Below are 12,473 nucleotides of genomic sequence, written 5' to 3' on the forward strand. Positions count from 1 at the left end.
TGTCATTGTTCCATTGTATATTTAGTCAAGTCAAGTGGTTTTTATTGTTTATTGTATAATTTATTGTTATATGTTGTTATAATGTAGTCTGTTTCAATAAGTACAAAATATGGCATAATCAAAATACAATGCATGATATTTTGTCATTATGTAAAGACTCCAATGGCATGGCCAATTCATTAAAACACATGTCTATTCTTCCTTCAGGTTACCGTAATAAGCTTAGTAAACATGCACCACTGTTTCTGAACCATGTATCTGCAAACTGCGATTGACTGGAGATGCCATAACAATTGCGTTTTTAAAACGTTGTGTTAAGTTGAAAATAGTTTTGAGCTCTGCTTCATCTAGCCTCTGATGTTTGAAAGAAAGTGTGTGTGTGTGTGTGTGCGCGCGCGTGCTTCTCTAGAATTTAGAGCACTGTCTTTGCCCTGGACAGAATGTCACGCTGCGCTCTGTTAGAGTTTATTGCAGTGATGATTCTTGCTTCCTCCCATTTAACTCAGAATTTTAAAACTGCAATGGAATGCCACTTTATGTTGGACTTACAACTCTTGCGGAAATCTTCAGCTCTGATTTTGCTAAGATGCAGGTGTGTGACACATGTAGGCACAGAGGGAGATTTACAGTCAGTGATAAAACTTCCCTTTTATTAAATAACATACATGAGTCAAAATGTCTACATTATATGAAAATAAAATGTGTTAAGCACATGTTTGCAGAGACAGATGTTCAAAACAAGGTGGATTAAACATTCTTTTGATTATCGAAAACCTGTAGAACAAACGTTAGCACTGCAGCATAATTTATCAGTTTAGTTGCTATGAGACGTCTCTGTTGACAATCAAGGCACCACTGAAAATCACACATAATCAATCGTGATTTTTTAAAAAAGGCCCCTCTTTTGACACATTTGTTTATAGTTGTCAGGTATTTGTCACTGAATTTCGAATTCAGTGAAAAGTCTTGTCAAGCATATTAATTATCAATCATTTTCATGATTGATCATTGATGTCACTTCCGAGAACTCCTGCCCATTCATACTTTAAATCTGGATGTAATTATGCATTTTATAGGATTATCTACAGCTAGCTAAAGGATATGAGTTTAATGCTGACAAGGGGAGAATGAATCATTTTACCCTGTAGAGAGATACATCCTCTGAGAGGCAATTCTGCAGGAAACTTTAGTACAAAAAGGAAACGGGATCAGCATGCTTGAGCCAAATCGAACTGTACAAACTCAAAACAAGAAGAGACAGTGGAGGTGGTAATTAAGTCAGAAGAATAAATTCCTCATTTCTGAATAATAATGGCATTGCAACGTGGTGTCGGCCTGACTAGACACCGAAGCCACCGCCAGGCGCCGCCATTTGTGCCATTTAGAATTTCAGCCGCCGCCAGCCAATAATTTCGTAAGCCAAATTGAGCCGCCATCTGATAAAGTTTGGCTGAGCCGGCTAGAATTATTTGCATCAAATAATAATTCTATCACATAGAGACATACACACACGAAATATATAAACAATACACGAGATCTATTTTCCCACTGGATTCATAACAGCACAGTCTTGTGCCCGTTGCTACAATACACAGACTCATCAGTGAATTGACTGACCAATTAAAATTGCTCGTTTTCCGTACAGAAGAAGCGATGCATGTTTTTCTCGCACTGAGGTGAAATGGCGGAAAGAAGAAAGCAAGGTAATTTTGATCTCACTTCTCACATACTTTCCTAATTCCTACTTACTTTTTTTTTTAACTTAGGCCTACCCAGACTTTTGTTAAATCTTCAGGGCACGGTTGCACAAACACCTGAATCAAATATTGATGTTATGAACCAAATATTCTGGAACGGAGAGATTTATAGCACTGAACGTGATATTACTGCAGTAACAAACCACCGTTTCCACATTGCTAATTCACGACGCATGCTTCAGTGTACATTGAAGTGAAATGTGCAAAACTTTGTCCAAAATAATTCTGATAACAGTGTGTGTTTATATTAAGGCGAGACACGGCAGGCAAAAACATCGTTTTTTTTTACTGGTCAATTTTGAGATTTTTGGATATTTGTCTTCAATAACATGTCTTCTTTCAGACTTGTGCTGAAAAAAGTCCGAAATTCACATTTACTACACTTCGTCTGTTTAGCGTCTGTAGATTTCTCATAAATTCAACAAAAGTTTGCGTTCTTAATCAACATACTTCTCCGCGATCTCTGCCGTCACTCACCCTCTCATCACATGCACCGTTAGGAAGCTCTCTCTCTTCTGTACAATCCCGTTGGATCCAAATATGGTCATTTCCTTTTTATCAGCAACCAATCGTGAAAGTAATAAGACTGAATGCGCGATCTCATTGGCTGATGATAAATCTTTAAAGCCCGTTTTCTCAAAATGACCTTTCTCTCATACTCCAAGTCCGAAATCTCCACTTCAGTAGTACCTTGTTATATTATGAAGACATTTACAGAGGGATTTGTAAATATATTATTCCTAGCCTGATATATATAACATTTTATTCCAAAAACATGGCGAAAATCATTATATTCTGATTTACAGGATAACAAAAGTAGATATCCATAAATCCCTCTGTAATTTTTTTCCCATCTAATATGTGAACACAATGAAAAAAATATTTTTAACCTGGCTTTATCCAATACTCAGATTTCGTTTTTGAAAATATATGCAAATTAGCACATATTTAATTAGATATTGCCTAATCTGCATATTTAAACATTAAATTAAAGAAAACTTGTAATACATTTTTTTCTCATCTTAATGTAAGTAATCAACTGGGAAAGTTTCATGGTGATATCTGCTAGTTAAAATTTTTACCCTATTCACCCGTAGTGTCTCGCCTTAACTATAAAGTTGAACAGCGAATTACTGTACATGTCATAAATATATGCATAACGTTACTCCGTGAAGTTTGACAAGTGTGCATTCTTACACAGCATCAGGGACATTATTCACTAACGTTACAGTGGCTATTGAATGCGCCTAGCACTATAGCAAATATGTACATACGTTGTGAAAGTAAAATCTGGTGTTTTCTTTATTACATTGTATTGCATTTTGTAGAAATATAGTGTAAGCCATGCATTGCTTGGAAATATTGAGATCTAGTAAATCAGTATAACATAGACATCTGTAGACATGAAGTGGCAGCTTCAGCCATTTGCAGCTACGAAAAGTTTGGCGGCTGCAGCAGCCATTTAGGTTTTGGCTGAGCCGGCTAGCCAGCCAGTAACTTCATCAGCCAGCCATTATTCTCAAAACAAATGGCTTCGGGCTCTAGGCCTGACTGGCTTGATTTACTGGTGTAACGTGTTTTTCACTATTATATTTGGTTCAACACTGAAATACTGGGATTCAGTTTTAAGCTGTGCAAAGTAGAGAAACTTCATATATCAGAGAATCAAAATAAATTAGGCTTTGCAGAGTGTCTCTCTCAGTCCTGTGCATTGTTACACTCCTATCCATTCATGGGAATAAAAAACCCAATCGGCTTTTATTGAGATGAATTTCAGAGATTTCAGATGCAGCGCAGATTCTGCTGTAGTAAGTGATAATAATAATTAATGGGCTTTAAAGATTCGAAAGTCATTCATGCTGTTCAAAAGAAGGTAATTCTTACCTGTCATCCTCGGAGGAAGATTCAGATTTGCACACTTTGTCTGGGTCAGGCAGGGTGCCGGGGTCAAATTCTTCATCGACACCGGACAGGTACGCCAACACCACCTCCTCCTCCTCATCATCTTCAGCATTATCAGCAGCTTTCTTTTTCTCCTTTACAACAAAGGAAACACTTCACTTTCTCAGCTGTACTTTAATCATTAGTACTGATTATTAGAACATATTAAAATGATAGCATGTGCATAAAGTATTGTTTTGTTTTTCACTCTGTTGGCGTTAGCCATGAAAGGATGCATATATATATATATATATATATATATATATATATATATATATATATATATATATATAAAACCATGACTGTCCACTTCGGCCATGTTAACTGTTATTAACATCCATATGATCTGATCACAAGTGGACAAATCCTAAGGCTAAAACAATGTTAACCTCTGATAACTTTCATCATTAACACATCTGTGGGTCATTTTGTTTCTTTTTAATATCAATTGTTATATTTTATTTTGTTATCACTGTACAATTCATTTCTATTCATTAACATTATTAAATGCATTCCTATATTCACTGTGCATTTTCACATTGACAATGAATGGGTTCATTCAAAAGCTTGAAAAGCTTTAGGATTAAAATAAGGTGCATTTTGAACTTTTCTGAGACCAGTGCATACAGACAGCACAATGGAGGTTAAGTCATTCACTAAATAGGGATCAAGTGTGCATCCTATAACTTTCTATGCAGCTAAGTGCATTCACTCCTAAAATCCAACCAAAAGTTTGGATTCAGGCAGCAGATGATGTTTTGGAACCACCCGTTTGGCAGACATGGGACAATTGTAATCAGATTCAGAATTGTGTGATGCTAAATTTCATTTGAACATGGTTGGCTCTGATTTGATGATGCTGGCCATTACTTTGAATAAGAATGATTTATTCAGCTTCATAGAAAATCAGCTGTAACATCTCAAAAACAACCACATTAGTGGGCATCAATTTTAAGGAAAACTATTTGCTCTAGAAAAGTTTTTATTTGTTTATTAGGTGCTACTATTTACAAATCAGGGAAAATGCACACCACAGTCATGCTTGGGTCTCAGGAGGTTAATAACAGGGGCATTAAAGTCAAAAAACAAAACAAGTAACAAACAAAGACATAGAAGAAATTATCTGGCATAAGCACATAAACAGCAACAAATTATTAGTGATATTTTTATTTTTCCAGTTATCGGCCAGTAATATATTGGCCGCTCATATTTCATACATCCCTAAACAAACCAAACAAAACTAATACTAAAAATAAAACCGAACAAAACCAACAAGGACTAAACATAGGATACAGCACTCTTTGAACAAAAGGACATGGTAAGGTATGTAAAGAACCACCCATCTCTCAACGTATATCTGCTGTTTGATCATTAGAATAAAAAAACAAAAACGTAAAAATAAAAAAAATACAAAATACTGGGTCTGTTCTAAAATCTAGTGAGCATCCTCAGGATGCAGCATTTTAAGACATCATTGGCACACTCCCGATGCGAAGGCTGTTCCAAAAGGTAGGTATATTAATCATGCTGTCTCTTAAGATATCTCGTTTTGGCCAAATTCTAAGGTAGCATTGTATGTATCCTTTCCCGTGAGTTCCAGAATGCACCGGGTTGAGATCGGCAGAAAAATAAATCCAAGATGGCAGACAAAGAGACTTATAATACATTCAAAACTGAAAAGTATCTATAAATAAAAGTTTAATATGATACAAAACTGCCTATTCTGACCAAAATGTGTGTGTGCTGTGCGTATTTATTGTGTGTGTGCTGTGAGGATTGCATAGTTTGTCTCATGTCTCCTGTACTGAAATCTTGAGCCGGATTCACAAACATTTTCTTAAGAATGAAAAGTCAGACTTTGACATTGTCTGTTCAGCCTGCTCATGAGCTTGCCTTGTCTAATAGCCTACAACAAATTCAATATTTCAACACTGGTAAATTGTAACACTAAATTTATCTATTAACCTTTTTCTTTTCTTTTTTAAGTAGCAAGCACCTCGTGATAATTATTTGATGTAAAGTGCGTGAGATGTGTTAGTTTAACAACAATACCCGCCATAGGAGAATTTACTTGCTGTTAACTATTTGATAACTTTTAATTTGACATGGAGGAAAAGAAGCAAAAACTTCAGTAGACAAGAGCTGAGGAAATTGCTGAAATGAAAAAGTTCTCCTTGGGAAGCTTGATATTAAAATCACGTCAGAAAGTATGAGGGGAATAAATGGGAAGAGGTGGCGGAGGCTGTGTCCGTTGTGCCCACCTCTGATAGGGATGTAGATGGGGGGTGAAAAAGAAAGTTTCAGCTTTCTAATGTTATAATTATTAAATATCACGGAGAGAGAGTGTGCTATATGCTGTGCAACCATTAGCATGATTGGTCACCAAATTAAGAAACTTTAAAACAAAATGTATTGTTTGAATTTGGTTATAATTTACATGGATTACAAGCTGAAATTAAAAATATAATTAATAACATTTAAAAGTGTTTTTCAGTCTAAAATAACATCTCTATGTAAACAGGCCACTGCGACTTCAGACTCAACATGAACCAAGTAAATTCATTAAACATTTTATCTTTTAGAATTTAAGACAACATGAGGTCATCCTAACTTGAAGATGTTTTTTACGACGATATTTAATTTTTAAGTTCTGAGAATTTGAATGCTGCTTAAGTTTTTTCTTGAGAACAATCTAAAGAAAAAGGTTAAGAATATTTTGTGTTCCCGAATAAATTTCTTGAGAAAGTTCTTATCTTTTTTTCTTAAGTAACAAATTAAGAAGAAACGTCTAGGTTACGTATGTAACCTCCGTTCCCCGATGGAGGGAACGAGACATTGTGTCAGAGAGGTTACCCGAGATGTTGTGTCAGAGAGGTTAACGGAGGTTACATACGTAACCTAGACGTTCCCCTTCTGTCGCTCTCTCCACGTTGTGTCAGAGAAGCGACACTAGGGGTCCACTTATAAAAGTGCCATGCGCTGAGCCGTGTATGCAAACTGCTGATACAGGAGCGAGCAGGTATTCTTACCAACTGTATCAGGCTGCACGTACCCTTCCCCAATGCCCCATTTAAGCCATCAGGATTCCTTATCGTTACCCTGGAGGGGGGAACAAGGTGCTGGCCGCCAACCTGGGAACGGGCCAAGCCTGGCCGGGCTTCTTTTCTCTCTATGTTTCTCGCATAGAGCAACTAAGGCCGGGGCCCTTACACGCATTGAGGGAAGGGGGTCTTAGCCCTTATTCAGGGCGGAGAAGACCCTGCGGAGGCCACGCCTACCCGAGAGGGGAGGCAAGTTTAAGTGGCAAAACCATCAGAGGCCTGACTTAGGGCCTATGTGGAAAAGTTGGTGCGGTGGTGGATCCAGCCTCATAGAGGGGGGAACATACAGCACGGCAACCGAGGCAGCCGTGACTGCCTAAGGGAAACACGGGAGTCCGCTCGCCAGAGGGGACAGAACCGTGGTGTTACACACAGGGGGAGTCCGAAGGAGGCCTTACCTGTGGAGCACCTATACCAGTACAGGGTAGCTTGCGGTACCCGCAGTGGCTTGGGTTGGCGAGTTCCTCCACTGAACTGCGACCCACGAGGGCTAGGGAGGTATCAACCAGTGTCCCAAACCTGGGATCTCCTGGGAATGAAGGCGCACTGTTTCCCCTGGTTAGGGGGAAAGGCGCTAGATGCAAGCGATTCACCCGGTCAGATCGTGGGCGTGCTACCGAGTTCTACGGGCTCGGTACCTGAGAAAACACGGGACGATACTGACTCAACTCGGAGATTGTACAATCTCGCAAAAGTGTTAGGTGTTGCCCAGCCCGCTGCCCTACCAATGTCTGCTAGGGCAGTGCCCCTAGCCAGTGCCCATGAGGACGCAACACTCCTGGTGGAGTGGGCTCGGACCCGCAAGGGGGGGGCACGGCCTGGGTGTGATAAGCCAGGGAAATGGCGTCGACAACCCAGTGGGTGAGTCTCTGCTTGGAGACAGCGTTCCCTTTCTGCTGTCCCCCAAAGCAGACGAAGAGCTGCTCAGAGCGTCTGGTGCTCTGTGTAGCGAATCAGCTCTATATTCTTCCACCATTAGGTAGCGAATCAGCTCTATGAAATATTAATAATCAATCATAACTTGTTATAATCGATTATGAATATTTGGATCAGTTAATCGGGTTAACTTGATGTAGCTACATTAACATTACAACCAAATACTCGGTTCATCCCGTGAACACTCAATTTTGGTTATTAATTAATTAATTAATAGAAATGTACATTTCGGGGCAAGGGAAATGACTTTCTTACTAAGTATTAAGAGCAAGTAGTCAAAATCTATGATTAGTGACTTTAGATATGAGCTTGAGACACAGACAACTTTACATGTGACATGAACAAGACTTTATTAACTAGACTAAACATTTAAACTACTCTAACATACATATACATACATTCATACAGTTTACCAAGGGAAAGAGGGCTGAAGCAGAATACAGGAAGGCAAGAAGTTATAGCATTGTTTGAAGTTCAGCAGATCAACAGCCTGAGCAAACCATCATATTAGTTCTGACACGCCCTTTTAGAAAGGGGTTAAGGATACTTAATGTATCAAATAATGAGACTAAGTTTGATACTTGCATGTCCCATTTGAATTAAACTGTCCTGATGCAATTTGTTGAGGCTCCAGTTGATCTTTGATGATGTTGTCTTGATGAGAGAGAACCAGTGAGAGTCAGAGGATCTTGGTGAATGGGCAGTCAAGGCCGTAGCCTGGCACACGCTTGGGAGTCCTTGGGGCCTTCTAGTTTGGCATCATTCAGCGAGAGAGTGAGAGAGCACAAGGCTCAGAGAACCAGAAAGCAAGAGATAAGCGACAAGAGAGAGGAGAGAGAGAGAGAGAGAGAGAGGAAGTGGGCGCAGCAATTTTATACCCTCAGGAGACAGGTCCCACCAATAAGAAGGGTTTGAGTTCTAGGCGGGAATTTGGTTTATTGCTCTTTGTTGTAAAATTGCCCATTGCATGTGCAAGAAAGAAAATAGGAAACATACTTGTAATACTAATATGTTGTTGTTATCGACATATCATGTACACAGTCATTTCAATCTTCAGAATACCAAGTTATAGAGACCAAATATGCCACACATATGATTTTGGTTAACCATAGTATGCAAAGTCTGAAACATTAACCCATTAGTTTGCAAGAAAACATAGATCAAGCACATTTAAGGGAAAATGTGAGATGGCACATTAGATACATGTCAATATTTTTATCACATGGATTATATATATATGTATATGGAATATATAAGATTAAAAAGTGTTCATTTCTCCTTCTCAGTAAGAATTGAGTTAGAATCAGCCCTCTCTAACATTCCTTTGGAGGTCGTAAACTTCTTCCTTTGGGCAGGAGAATGATTCCTTTGTTCCGTCACGGCTCATTTGCATGTTTCTGGCTGGGTTTATGACGGTAAGAGATTTTGGGCTGAATGACTCAAAAGATGGCAAAACATAACGTAATATCATTCTACGAAGATCTTATATTCGAATTTAGCTAGGCCAAATCGTAAGGTTTAATTTGATACCAAGAAAAGTATATTTAGTACACTTAAAAAGGGAATATACACTGAGGCTATTAAATATGAGGCCTCAGAGTTTAAAACACACAACGAAACAGTTCTAACGAGTTTGATATACCTCAGAAATACACAACATACAGGGATTACACGTATTTTATTAGCAATATGCAGTTCTGTGTTTAACTGAAAAACACACACACACACATTGTTACGTTCAAAGTTTCCCCCTTCCTGTCCACACGATAAGCACGTGGTGAGCATGCGGATGTCACATGCGGTTCTCTGTCAATAGTTCATTGTCTCTTTGTCAATACATTTATTGTGCTTGTGGAGACTGGTTGGCGCTATTTCAGTAATTAGGGGAGTTTTTAACAGTAAGTTCTTGTTTGTTCGTGAATCTGTTAAGGCCACTGATCCTCCGCCATACCTTACATCTGTGTGCGGTCCAGATAAATCCGTAAAGCACGTACTGGACACAGCAGTGAAAGGGCTGGATCTGCCTCCTCTCGGGGCAGCGCTTGCAGGTTCACCACCTGATTCCTGAAGGGTGTGCTAGGAACCTTGGGCACATAGCCCGGTCGCGGTCTTAGGATCACGAAAGTGTCTGCCGGACCGAACTCCAGGCAAGCGTCGCTAACAGAGAACGCATGCAGGTCCCCGACCCTCTTGATGGAAGCGAGCGCGATTAGCAGGGCGATTGAGAGAGAGGGCCCTGAGTCCAACTGAGTCAAGCGGCTCTAAGGGGGGTCTCTGGAGTCCCGTAAGGACGACCGAGAGATCCCAGGAGGGGAACAGGTTAGGCCGGGAGGGAGTTATCCTCCGGGCACCTTTTAGGAACCTGACGATTAAGTCGTGCTTACGAGATTTAACCAAAATCTTAGTCGAGACTTGCCGTATACCGTGTCGTGGTGGGCCGCGACAGCGGCGACATACACCTTGAGGGTGGAGGGGGACAGCCTCCTCTCCAGCCTCTCCTGAAGAAACATGAGCACTGACCTAACTGCGCACTTCTGCGGGTCTTTGGCTTGGCAAGAACACCAGTCCGCGTACAGATGCCACTTCAGAGCGTAAAGATGCCTGGTAGAGGGGGCTCTGGCTTGACTGATTGTATCTATGACGGTCGATGGTAGGCTGGCTAGATCTTCCGCATCCCGTCCAAGGGCCAGACGTGGAGGTTCAGAGGTCTGGGTGCGGGTGCCAGAGCGTGCCCCGTCCCTGAGAAACAAGGTCCTTCCTCAGGGGAATTTGCCAGGGAGGGGCTGTCGTGAGGAGCGTGAGGTCCGAGAACCAAGTCCGGGTGGGCCAGTAGGGGGCCACCAGAATGACCTGCTCTTCGTCCTCCCTGACCTTGCATAGCACCTGTGCAAGAAGGCTCACTGGGGGAAATGCGTACTTGCGCAGCCCCGCGGGCCAGCTGAGTGCCAAAGCATCTGCCCCGAGGGGAGCCTCTGTCCGGGCATATCAGAGCGGGCAGTGGGAGGTTTCTTGGGAGGCAAAACAGGTCTACCTGGGCCTTGCCGAACCTGTCCCAAATCAGCTGGACCGACTGGGGGTGGAGCCTCCACTCTCCGCCGGGCGAGCTTTGTCTTGACAGCGCGTCCGCTATCACATTGAGGTTGCCGGGGATGTGAATAGCGCGCAGTGACTCCAGTCGCTGCTGACTCCAAAGGAGGTGACGACGGGCGAGCTGTGACATGTGGAGGGAGCGTACTCCGCCTTGGTGATTTATGTAGGCTACGACCTTGGTGCTGTGTGTCCTGACTAGGACATGCTTGCCCTGAATTAAAGGGGGGCCGTCGCGGAGGATGCCATATGCCCCAGGAGCTGTTGGAATCGTTTAGAGGGACCACGGCACCTGGCTTGAAGGGAGCAAGGCATTTCAGCACTGACTGAGCACGCTCGTTGGAGAGACGTGCTATTATTGAGACTAACTCCAAACCGGGAAAAGAGATGCTCTGGACCGGGGTGAGCTTGCTCTTTTCCCAGTTGACCTGAAGCCCCAAACGGCTGAGGTGCCTGAGCACCTGGTCTCTGTGCGCGCATAGTAACTCTCGCGAGGGGGCCAGGATGAGCCAGTCATCGAGGTAATTGAGTATGCATATGCCGGCTTCTCGGAGCGGGGCAAGAGCTGCCTCTGCGACTTACGTGAAGACGCAAGGGGACAGAGACAGGCCGAAGGGGGGGACTTTGTACTGATATGCCTGACCGTTGAACGCAAACCGTAGGAAGGGTCGATGTCGAGGGCAAATCGAGACGTGGAAGTACGCGTCCTTCAGGTCTACCGCTGCAAACCAATCTAGATGCCGGACGCCAGATAGAATTTGTTTCTGGGTGAGCATTTTGAACGGGAGTTTGGACAAGGTCCGATTAAAAAACTCGCAGGTCCAAGATCGGTCGTAAGCCGCCGCCTTTCTTGGGTACAACGAAGTAAGGGCTGTAGACACCCTTCTTCATTTCGGTTGGAGGGACAGGCTCTATCGCGTCCTTTAATAGAAGGGAGGCGATTTCTTCGCGCAGGGAATGGGCATGTTGGCTGTGTACTGCGGAAAAATATACGCCCACAAAGGGGGGCGGAGACCTGGCAAACTGAATTACGTAACCGAGTCGAATGGTCCGGTGCAGCCAGCTTGACGGGTTGGGCAGTGAAGGCCACGCCTCTAAGCTCCGTGCTAGGGGCACCAAGGGGACGAGTTCTTTGGACGTACCCGGCGGGGCTTCGCAGCGGTGCGGAACAGGTAACGCGGCGTCGGGAGGCAACGTGGTGTCCCGAGGCTCTGGTGCTGAGAATAAACTCAAAGCACTTACCTTGCTCCGCGCACCCGGCAGGGGGCGGGTTCATGACTGAGGAGAAGGTCTCATGCTGGCGTCCTCTGAACTCGTCTGAACCAGCCGGCCGGTGAACAGTCGTAGGGCTGAAGGCGGGGATACCGCGTCCGGGAAGCCGGGACTGTTGAGGCCTGAAAGCAGAGTGCCGTGAGAACGGCATTTGCGGGCCAGGTGACCCCAGAGACAACAAGGAAATAGCTCTATAGAGTGTAAAGAATTTAACAAAAAATTCTCCTCCCGGCCCTCCACCGGGGAACGGAGTGGTCTTACCAGCTCTGGAGCTAACGTCTCGGTCTCTGGGTCTGTCATTTCAGGAGCGCCTGGGAGCCTTCTGGGTCCTCAAGGGGGTCCGTGAGACGATGGGCGTCCAACTTCTGCGGGGAGCTCA

At 42.9% G+C, this 12,473-nt stretch overlaps 1 pseudogene; it reads right to left on the reverse strand.

Moving 5' to 3' along the window:
• Positions 1 to 12,473, reverse strand: part of LOC127624898 (probable ATP-dependent RNA helicase DDX10) — a 65,140-nt pseudogene that overhangs the window by 3,648 nt on the left and 49,019 nt on the right.

Source organism: Xyrauchen texanus, chromosome 31, assembly GCF_025860055.1.
Source record: "Xyrauchen texanus isolate HMW12.3.18 chromosome 31, RBS_HiC_50CHRs, whole genome shotgun sequence".
Taxonomy (NCBI): domain Eukaryota; kingdom Metazoa; phylum Chordata; class Actinopteri; order Cypriniformes; family Catostomidae; genus Xyrauchen; species Xyrauchen texanus.